Source organism: Rhagoletis pomonella, unplaced genomic scaffold (assembly GCF_013731165.1).
Source record: "Rhagoletis pomonella isolate Grant_MI unplaced genomic scaffold, Rhpom_1.0 Rhpom_scaffold_00006, whole genome shotgun sequence".
Taxonomy (NCBI): domain Eukaryota; kingdom Metazoa; phylum Arthropoda; class Insecta; order Diptera; family Tephritidae; genus Rhagoletis; species Rhagoletis pomonella.
In genome coordinates this window covers 365,959-377,566 of record NW_023458560.1, presented here as the reverse complement: position 1 = coordinate 377,566, position 11,608 = coordinate 365,959, and the positions used below count along the sequence as shown (strand labels likewise).

Sequence of the window (11,608 nt, the reverse complement as noted above, 5' to 3'; positions counted from 1 at the left end):
GTTTGATTTAACACGCTATAAAAACGGAATTCTCCGAAGCAAGGACCTAGTTAACAGGACAGTGACCTCACGGTTTACCAAAGCTTACTCACACCAGAGGTGAGGTTACAAGTCTTCAGATGCTCTTCTCACTTTTTCCGCTTATGTACGTTCAAAAGCTGCCGAATCTCCGCGTTGAGCTCCCTGATAAGGGGATTTCCGGAATCGGCCTGACGAAGGTTGTCACGCTTATCGGCTAGAATAGCAGGGAAGTATGGACGGATGTCCGTAATGCATCCTTCTGGTACGAAGAGAGCTGCAGCAGCAGTGACAACCCTGCGGAGCATACGTTCACCAAGGTTGACGTCGGTTGGTGTGGGAAGCGCAGCGAAGGTGCTCTCAGTAAATTCCACGAAGCCGTTTCCAATCGGCTTTAGAAAAGTTGATATAGGTTCGGTGCTCCGCGGAAGCAAAGTCGGTTGGTTTATCGATAGAGATGACTATGGGCAGATGGTCTGGTGCCAAAGTCAGCATAGGTTGTTGTTGTTGTTGTTGTAGCGGCTACAACAACCCCGCCCAGGACGGTTGGTATCTCAGTCGTTGTCGTCAAGTTCCACTAACGGCAACCCTAGGAAGCGTGCAGCTTCTGTGGGGTTGGTCCACAGGGACAAGGCCGTTAGGGTTGTCGGGTTTTCCGGGCATGCGAAGAGATGTTTCGAGTCATGTGGGGTCTCTCCGCATGCCGGACACTCATTCGGCACATCCTCATTCAATCTACTCAGGTAGGAGTTTAACCTGCTGCAGTAGCCGGAGCGAAGTTGTGCTAGTGTTGTGCGCGTCTCCCGAGGCAGATGAAGCTCCGTCTCGTCTGTGTCCGGGGGCTGTATGCCTAGAACGGCATTCACAGGTCTGGAGTCTACATAACTCGAGACTGACTCCCTGTGAATGCCGTTCAGGGCCTGTCGGTAAGCAGTCGGGTCCAGAGGTTGCTTGATGAACCTCTGGACTTCGTCCGTCAGTTCATATAGATGCCTCCTGACGTGCCTAGGCGAGGGCTCCTCTGCAAGCAGCTGTCTGTTTGGGTGGCCACTTCTGTGGCTCCCGATCAGGAACTGCTTGCAGAGCATTATATTGTGCTCCTTTACGGGGAGCATTTGCGCCTCGCCGTGAAGATGGTGTTCGGGCGACATCAGGAGGCATCCCGTCGCTGTCCTGAGTGCGGTGTACTGTGCCGTCTGCAGCTTCGTCCACTGCGTCCTACTAGTCCCCGGCGACCACACTGGTGCTGCGTAATTTAAAACCGGCCGGCCTATTGCCTTGTATGTTGCCAGCAACGTTTCTTTGTCTTTGCCCCACGTACTGCCGGCTAGCGACTTGAGGACCTTGTTGCTGCTCTGTCCCTGTAGGGAAAACACGAACTAGTGAACCAATGTGGTACTTTCACTGAACTATTTTATTTTAAATTTTAAAAGCAGGGAAGGTAATCATTATGAGTAAAATAATTTAAATCAGCATTTAATCATTATTTTATGAATTATTATTGATTTTTATTTTTTCGCTCAAACGGAAATAATTATTATTTGATTTTTATTTTTGGGATTACAAATAATGACTATTTTATGATTTAATCTTTTCGCGCAAAGATTATCATTAATTTTGAGTTTTATTTTTCCACTTAAAAATAATGATAATTTATAAAATTGAAAAGGCCATACAGACGCAACGTACTGAAATTTTGACCTGAAAAGTTTGGGTCTTATTCCTTTTATAAGGGTGCGGCTACCTCTCAAAAAAAAACGTTTGTAATCACGCTGGTATAATTTTTAAGGATCATTATACTTAGTGATTCCATAAACAAAGGCCAAAATCCTGAAGGACAATTGAGAAAGGCAATGCAGTTGCAGAAAAAGAGGCATTCAAAAAAAAGGTGTCAAAATAATTACCACTTTCTCACTAAATTTATTTAAAAATGCAAGCCACCAGAGCTCCTTTTTCTTTTTAAGAAAAGACAAATTAATATTTCTTTTATGCAATCCAGCACAGCTACCTTAATACAGTCACTCAATAAAGTTTAGGTACAACGAATTTTTTACAATACGGGCAACTATTTTTTAAATATTTTAGTTTTCGGTAATTTTTTATAAAAATGGGGTAAATTCTACAACAAAATCCCCAAAAATCAGAGTTCCAAACCTTGTGCAAAATTTAAGAAAATTCTGCAAAATTTCATTAAAATAATTCACTTTCTATTTACGCTATCTAGAAAAAAGTTGAGTTTGCAGTTTTTTAGCCCATTCAATTTTAGTATAATGAAGTGCAAGTATGAGGAAGCTAGGACTTACCAAACAAAAAAAAAAAGAAAAAATTGCTAAATATCAATGGTAAGTGCTAGCTACCTCAAACTTGCACTTTGTTATACTAAAATTGAATGGGCTAAAAAACTGCGTACTTAACTTTTTTCTAAAGAGTGTAAATTGCAATATTTGGGTGGAAATTTGCAGTTTTCTTTAATTTTGCATAAGGTTTGGAACTCTAATTTTTGGGGTTTTTGGTGTAGAATTACCCATATTTTTATAAAAAATTAGGGAAAAATAAAATATTTAAAAAATAGTTGCCGGTATTGTAAAATCTTCGCTGTACCTAAACTTTATTGACTGACTAAATATCTTATTTAAGTTAAGTACGACAAAAACTTTCGAAGTACTTCATATACATTAGGCTGGGTCGATTTTGTATGGGGGAAAATAAAAGTCATTTGACCGCATTGTAATAGTAATATTATGATGTCCTAGGTCTAAGCCAATTGTTATTGGCCAAGAAAGATTAATTTAAAACTTATCTTTAGCCCGCGCAATTGAATCAAAGTGTATAAATGTTGAAAATGAAACTTTGGCTTGTAATATCTATTGAATGCGTTATTGTTATGAACAGAACGATATATCAAATTAAGGGCTATTAAATTTAGTACCTCACGTTCATTTATCATTTTTCAATAAGTCTATACGTTTTTACGATATTAAGATAAAACTTACAAAAACTATAATTTTCCCTTATGAATTTTCAATTCTTCATTACTTCAGCAAGAAAGTGAAAAAGAAAAAAAGTGAGACGAGATTTATTTCAAACGTTTTAATATTTTCGGATGTTTATATAATATTAAAATGACCATGGACTTGGTCACGCCGATTTGGTCAGTTTTCAAGATCGTGGTGAATGAATGTATTGTCAAAGAATAGGAAGAGAAGCACATTTTTCGCGGTTTCTAAATTTGCCGTTGTATGAAGTAGGGGACGTGCAATAAGTGTTTAGATATACATAAATATTTTAGTTAATTCCATTATGTAAAAAAGTTTCTGTAGATAAATGCAATAGTCTTTAACATATCCTGGGAAATCCTTTTGAGGACTCTCCAATTGGACGATATTGCTTTGCATTCAGCTTTAACGAAAAAAGTCACTCGCTGGCACAGTTTTCTGTAATCCGGGTCTTTTATTTATAGGTTATTTATACAATTGAAGAGAAATTTTTTTAGAAAAATACTGGATATCCACTTAATTTTTTCGATATAACTTTGGTAAATGTTACCCGATGGGTACGTAATAATTATGAAATTGAAGGCGAGACTTACTGTTACTGATTTATGATAATAATATGATGAAAATCGTTCAGATTATAAACCAATTATTTTAAAATAAAAAAATTGTAAACAAAATTTTTTTGTCATTTTGCTATATTTGCAATTTTTAAATTGTATGCATAAACATAAGTAAACTAATTAGTGTTTCTAGAAGTTGTGCCTGTTCAGTGTTTCCATACTCATTTGCATAAACAAAATTTTTCCACGATGATGGAAAATAATGGCTATTCTATTAGAGCTACCGAAATTGTTCCTAAATTTGCAAAAATTCGCAAACTATAGCCAATATTAAAAAAAGATTAGACTATTTGGAACCAGCGACCTAAATTCACGTCAGAAATATTAATGCTGTTACTTACATCTTTTGACTATAAGCCAGTGCAATTATCAAGAGAACAATTAAAATTTTCTTGAAAATAGATGAGTTTGAGATTAACGATAAGATAAAGGGCTGCGCGAAATGATACTTGACTTTATCTTTTGTGTTAAAGGATTCATTATCTAATAATATGCACAACCCTTTTTACTGGACCCAGAATTTTGAACAAGAATTGGTCTTATTCGAATAGTGTGCTGTGGGTCACTTGGCGGTCGATGCGCGGGCTCTCACAATTAAATTAAAATACTAATATTTTGCAGGCTTGTTGCTGACTTCATGATACAATATATTTCCACTATTACCAAGGGATTTGAGAAAAATTAGATTTTCGACCCGCCCTAATATACATATAAGCTTCAAAGGAACTGAATTTACTTAAAAATCAATATGCTTAAATTTAGACAAGTAAGACAAGAAGGATGGTTCCGTGCGCAGAAGTGGAAAACTTTTGACTGCCATTCACCTGGGAGTGGCCAGAAACGATTCTTGTGCGTACGTTTCAAATCGCAGCTCACAACGTCCGGATATTTATATCCACGTATCCTCTGGGTAGCAACCAAACACCCGTTTGGGAGCGAGCTAAAGTGAGAAGGCGTAAAACTTCGCGTGCGCTGGGTTTGGGTCCCGCCACGTTAAAACCCCGCCCAATGAAAAGAAGCAAACAGCCTCGGATGAGACCCCCTTTTTCTGATGACGACCACGGCAAACGTATAAAGGACTATGATTTAAGGGTATGCACCTGGAATATCCGGACCCTTAATGGGGAAGGTGCCTCTGCCCGGCTGGTTGATGTCCTCGGGAAGACAAAGGCTGACATCACCGCCATCTAAGAAATGCGATGGACGGGGCAAGGTAAAGTAAGCGTGAAGCCTTGCGACGTCTACTACAGTTGCCACGTAAAGGAGCGCAAATTCGATGTTGGATTCGTGGTAGGAGAGAGACTCCGTCGCCGAGTACTGGCGTTCATCCCGGTGGACGAACGTCTAGCCACAATCCGCATCAAAGCTAGATTCTTCAACATCTCGCTCATCTGCGCCCATGCCCCGACGGAAGAGAAGGATGAGGCGTCCAAGAATCTCTTCTATGAGCGCTTGGAACGTACATATGAGCGCTGCCCCCGACACGATGTCAAAATCGTGCTTGGCGATTTTAATGCCAAGGTGGGCAAGGAAGGGATCTTTGGCGCCACTGTCGGAAAATTCAGCCTCCACGACGAAACGTCCGATAACGGACTGAGGCTGATCGACTTCGCCGGGGCCCGAAATATGGTAATATGTAGTACTAGGTTCCAGCATAAGAACATCCACCAAGCTACATGGCTGTCTCCAGATCGAAAAACGAGAAACCAAATCGATCATGTTGTGATAGACGGAAGGCATGCTTCAAGCGTTTTGGACGTACGTACACTCCGAGGGCCAAACATCGACTCGGACCACTATCTTGTTGTAGCCAAGATACGCACCCGCCTCTGTGCAGCAAAAAATGTGCGTCCAACAATGCAAGGAAAGCTTAACTTCGAAAAGCTGCAATCACAACAGACGGCCAATTTATTCGCCACTCGACTCACACACCTGCTCTCTGAGAGCACTCTTCAACAATCCGACGTACGCGAGCAGTGGAACCACATTTCCCGATCATTAAGTACCGCCGCCGAAGAAGTAGTTGGATTTCAGCGAGCCCGAAAGAACAACTGGTACGATGAGGAATGTCAAGAAGCCGCAGAGAAAAAAGATGCTGCGATCGGGCGCAACGAGAGCCATGTGGGACCGTTATAGGGAACTGAAGAAGGAAGCGAGACATATTTGCCGCAATAAGAGAGAGGCCGAAATACGTGAGTGCGAAGAGCTTGAGATGCTGGCCGACAGGAAGAACGCCCGAAAATTCTACCAGAGGGTTAGGCGACTTACGGAAGGTTTCAAGACCGGGGCGAACTCCTGTAAGAACAACAATGGCGACCTAGTGACCGATGTCCAGAATATACTTAAATTGTGGAGGGAACACTTTTATAACCTACTGAATGGTAGCAGCGTTGAAAGTAGTGAGGAAGACGAACCCGAGTCCCCAGTCGATGATGATGGAGTAGCTGTCCCACCGCCTGACTATGACGAGGTACGAATAGCGATTACGCGGCTGAAAAACAACAAAGCTGCTGGAGCTGACGGCCTGCCAGCCGAGCTATTCAAGTACGGCGGCGAGGAGCTGATGAGGTGCATGCATCAGCTCGTATGCAGAATATGGTCAGATGAACGCATTCCCGACGACTGGAATTTAAGTGTGCTCTGCCCAATCCACAAGAAAGGCGACCCCGCCATACGCGCCAACTACCGCGGAATTAGCCTTCTAAGCACAGGTTACAAGGTCTTATCGAGCGTATTGTGCGAAAGACTGAAGCCCACCGTCAACGAGCTGATTGGACCTTATCAGTGTGGCTTTAGGCCTGGAAAATCCACCATAGATCAGGTATTCACAATACGCCAAATCTTGGAAAAGACCCGCGAGAATAGGATCGACACACACCATCTATTTGTCGATTTCAAAGCCGCTTTCGACAGCACGAAGAGAAGTTGCCTTTATGCCGCGATGTCTGAATTTGGTATCCCCGCGAAACTAATACGGCTGTGTAAAATGACGTTGAGCAATACCACCAGCTCCGTCAGAATAGGGAAGGACCTCTCCGAGCCGTTTGATACCAAACGAGGTTTCAGACAAGGGGACTCCCTTTCGTGTGATTTCTTTAATCTTATGTTGGAGAAGATAATAAGAGCCGCACAATACTTTATAAGAGCGTACAATTGCTGGCGTATGCCGACGACATTATTTATTATCGGTAAAAATAAGGGCTACGTCTGTTCTGCCTTCTCGGGATTGGATAGAGAAGCAAAGCGAATGGGTCTGGTGGTGAACGAGGACAAAACGAAGTATCTCCTGTCAGCACACAAACAGTCAGAGCATACGCGTCTTGGCACCCACGTCACTGTTGACAGTTACAAGTTTGAAAAAGTAGACGACTTCGTTTATTTGCGAACCAGCATTAACACCAATAATAATGTCAGCCTTGAAATCCAACGGAGAATCACTCTTGCCAACAAGTGCTACTTTGGGCTGAGTAGGCAATTGAGAAGTAAAGTCCTCTCTCGTCGTACAAAGATCACACTCTATAAGACACTCATCATGCCTGTGCTGGTGTATGGCGCGGAAGCATGGACAATGAAAGCATCTGATGAGGCGGCTCTTGGAGTTTTCGAGAGAAAGATTCTGCGAAAGATTTACGGACCTTTACGCGTTGGTGATGGCGAATATCGCAGACGATTTAACGATGAGCTGTATGAGCTTTACAACGATATAGACATAGTGCAGCGAATTAAAATTCAGCGGCTCCGCTGGCTTGGCCATGTCGTTCGGATGGACAGAAACGCTCCTGCTCTGAAAATATTCAACGCGGGCCGCGATGCTGGTAACAGAGGAAGAGGAAGGCCTCCTCTGCGTTGGAAAGATCAGGTGGAGAAGGACTTGGCTTCACTTGGCATTTTCAATTGGCGTCAGTTAGCACAGAAGAGAAATGACTGGCGTGCTGCTTTGGACTCGGCCAAAATCGCTTAGGCGGTTACAGCGCCAAATAAGAAGAAGAAGAAGAAGACAAAGTGAACTAATATTTTTACTTTTAAGCAGAACGCACTTTTGTTTTTTACTTACTACTTAAGTTTAATACTACTACTACTACTAATGTGGTTTATACATTTTTGATAAATGCGTTTAAACATTTGTGATGGTATTGTCCTTCCTTCAACCGATCGTATTTAATATAAAAGGGAAATGTTTCGACAAGCCTGATTAGAAATATAGATCTAAGGTGACGAATTTATAACAGGTTGGGAACTATAAAAAATGGATGCAGATCGAACTAGATCTCATCTGTCGAATTATGAACTGGTTTGGAACTAAAGAAAAGGGGATGCAGAACGAACTAGATCTCGTCTGTCGAATTTGGAAATGGTACGGAACTATAGAAAAAGGGATGCAAAACGAACTAGATCTTGTCTGTCGAATTTAGAACTGGTTCGGAACTAGAGCCAAAGGGATGCAACGGGGGACAATTGACCCTTCCTAGCACATCGCAATGTTAAATTCGCCAGTCGCTAGCATGCAAAAAAGATACTACGCGTACTAGTCATGGTTCCAAACGCACTAGAAACGAACCAGTTCCACACTAGTCCATTTCGCTACAGGGGTACTTTGTTGACAATAGCGGTTGCGTGCGCAGAGAAGGAGAGCAGACTGTCAAAGGTTACTCCGAGTATTTTGGAGTTATTCACCGTCGGAATTGGTGTATCGTCGACGTGAATTCCCAGCGGTAGCCTGACCTCCTTCGTCCAGGTTGTAAACAAGGTCGTAGAGGATTTCGTAGGGGAGAGGGCTAGACACTTTGCAGTGAAGAAGCGAGAAAGATCGGAGAGATATCCATTTACTTTCAAACACAGGTCATCAATTCTATTCCCAGTCGCCATGATCGAGCAATCGTCGGCGTATGAGACAATCGAGACTACCTCTGGTGGTTGAGGGAGCTTTGAAATGTAAAATTTAAACAGTAGCGGGGAAAGGACACCACCCTGTGGAACCCCCTGTTTTATTTTTCTGAGTTTGCTCGATTTGTCTTTAAACATTACCGACGAGTGTTGACCACTCAGATAATTCGCTGACCACCGTTTGAGCCTCTGCGTGAAAGAAGAGGCATCTATATCTTCTAGTATCGTGGAGTGGCTGACGGTGTCAAACGCCTTTGACAGGTCCAACGCTACTAGAATAGTTCTCTCACAGGGAGGCCACTTACGTCACTTTACGGAAGCCATGCTTCGCTACCGGGGAAAGGAGTGTTATCGGGCGATAAGATTCTCCTTTGTTGGCTGCTTTCCCCGGTTAGACCAGTGGGACCACTCGGCCTATCTTCCAGATATGTGGGATGATGAGAGTGGCCTTTGACATATGCTACCCTACCCCTAAACGTGGTTAGATCGCCGAAACAACAGCCCTTGGTCGGGTAAAACCCGAGTCATTCCGGTACATAGAACCGGCTGTCGTGGGAATGCTTCGCCGACAGCATAGGTCGCCATGATACGCTGTTTATCAGACAGGCAGCAAGGCGAACTCTATTGAACTTCGCAAGAGAAGGCTTTGGTAAAGGTAAAATCCTACCATCGGGGTACAGGGACAAGCTAGGCTCCCAAATTCCATTAGCTCTGTTCCCCAGAGACGACAGGCCCAAACTAGTTAGCTTTGACAGAAGATTCAAAATAGCGCTTTGCACCAAGTCGACTTAGAGCACCTCTTTTTTGGAGAGGCAGATACAAGCGAGCTCAATGCAATGGTACACAGACGGCTCCAAAACTCCCGAAGGTATTGGTGCAGGCGTTCACGGGCCAAGGCTAAAGCTTTCGGTACCCATGGGCGTATACCCAAGCATCTTCCTAGCGGAAGTCTATGCCATAAGTCTGTGTGCAGAGATTAACCTGCGTAGGAACTATCGTAATGAAAGGATTTTGATCATGAGCGACAGCCAGGCAGTACTCAAGGCCCTATTATCATTTGAGGTCAAGTCCTCTCTGGTTCTTGAGTGTATTGATAAGCTCAACGCTCTGGCGGAGTACAACGACATCCAATTAGCTTGGGTGCCAGGTCACGTTGGAGTTGTCGGCAATGAGGAAGCAGACCGCCTAGCTAGGAAGGCAGCCGCCTCGTTGCCTATAGGGCATGAGCCCTTCATAGCGATTGGACCTAGTACAATCAAGGAAGAGCTCAGGAAGGAGAGGAACACAGTAAGGAATCAGCACTGGCGTAACACGGCAGGCCAACGCCAGGCTAAAAGCCTACTGGGAGGTTACAACCATACAAGGTATAGAGCAATTATAAACCTTCCCAAAGGAAGGGTAAGGATATTGACAGGCTTTATGACGGGTCACTGCAGACTGAGAGGTCACCTGCACAGGTTGGGGATCTGGTCTAACGACCTATGTCGGTTCTGCGATGTGGCTGAGGAGACCGCTCTGCATCTGCTTCGCGAATGCGAGGCAGTTGCGAGAAGACGGGAGAGACACCTAGGCCAACTCTGGCCAAGCGATGAAGTCTTACAATCGCTAGCCCCCGGAGATCTCCTTAAATTCTTGGGTTCTCTGGGACTAGATGAGGTACTCTAAACAGTCGAGGGCACAATAGATCATTTGGTCGCAGTGCATACCTCTACTTAATCTATCTATCTATCAGACCAGCGCTGACTATTATGTCTGCCAAGCTGCATCAGCTGCTCATAATCCTGGCGGGTGCGTCGTCGTTCATTGTGCAGAATATCGAATCGTCTATTTATCTGCTCAGCCAAGTCTGTCTGCGGCGCAACACGGGCCCTCGAAATTTCTCGTCCAATCCCACGTGATGCGCAGACCTGAACATGCCTTAAAGTGGCACCAGCCAAGGCAGGAGTTGCACTTGACTGATGTCACGTTACGGAATATCTTGGTCTGACATACCGTGCAGAGGAGGAACCAGGAGTTGTTGGCGGCGGCTTGTGGGTGGTGGTGCGGTTGTGCAGTGTCGTGTGGGCTATTGTGTTGTGGTGCTGTGGTGTTTGTGTCGAGCTGCTCAGGTGGACTGGGGTTAGCCGTAAAGGCTGCTCTGTTTGAATGATGCAGAATCTGAGGTGACTCCACCCGTCGCAAGCATTGCATTTGACTGAGGTAGAGTTGTGGTGTAATCGTCTCTGGCATGCACAGCAGGTGAAGGTTTCTGGCCCTGGGTTTGCCAGCCCTGAGCAGAAGAATACGTAGCAAATGCAGCCCTATGGGCGAAAAACTTCCGACACACTTCGCCGATCTTACTCCGTTTAGCAAAAGCCCTTGGTCGAGTAAAACCCGAGTCATTCCGGTATGTAGAACCGGCTGTCGTAGGAATCCACCAGGGACCTTTTTCGCTACTGAGAAATAATTTGTTTTACGAGGGCTTCCTTTCTACGCTAGCTGACCCACCCTTCCAAAAACTGATAAAATTAATCAGGAAGTAGGTACTATTTAGGTGTTATTTAGGGCCTCCAAAATTAATTTAAGTACTCACTCTGCTTCTGAGAAAATCGCAAAAGTTTATCGGTCAGCCAGCGTGATTCACCGCCAGCTGACTCACCCACTAAATTTCGTCGAACACTGGTAAATGTTATTCAGGAATTAGGTTCTATTTAGGTGTTTTTAAGGGCCACCAAAAATAATTTCGGTGCACACTCGGTTTCCGAGAAATTTGCAAATATGTGTTTTGGGACAGCGTGACAGCGTGACGTCGGAAACCGAGTGTGCACCGAAATTAATTTTGGTGCCCTTTAAAAACACCAAAATTGTAGATAGCGGTAATTCTCTAGGGTGGGGTAACAACCCCTAAAAAAGGTGCGGAAAAGTCGGGAGGCGTACCAAACGACGCGTTTCGGCCCCCCTAATAACATTCCGGAGGGGGTGAGATAATATTATTAACCATTTAAAAGTTATGAACAAAAAACTTTTGTTAAATTTCGTTGTTTTCTATAAGCAATTACCACGCCAAAAATGCACTAAATCACCAGTTTCCACTTTTAAAACACTACTAAA

General features: G+C 43.8%; 1 protein-coding gene across 1 annotated transcript in view; it reads right to left on the bottom strand.

The window, feature by feature from the left end:
- LOC118740297 (conserved oligomeric Golgi complex subunit 5) overlaps positions 1 to 11,608 on the bottom strand; it is a 98,277-nt gene that overhangs the window by 84,917 nt on the left and 1,752 nt on the right. The gene's annotated exons all lie outside the window — the stretch shown is intronic.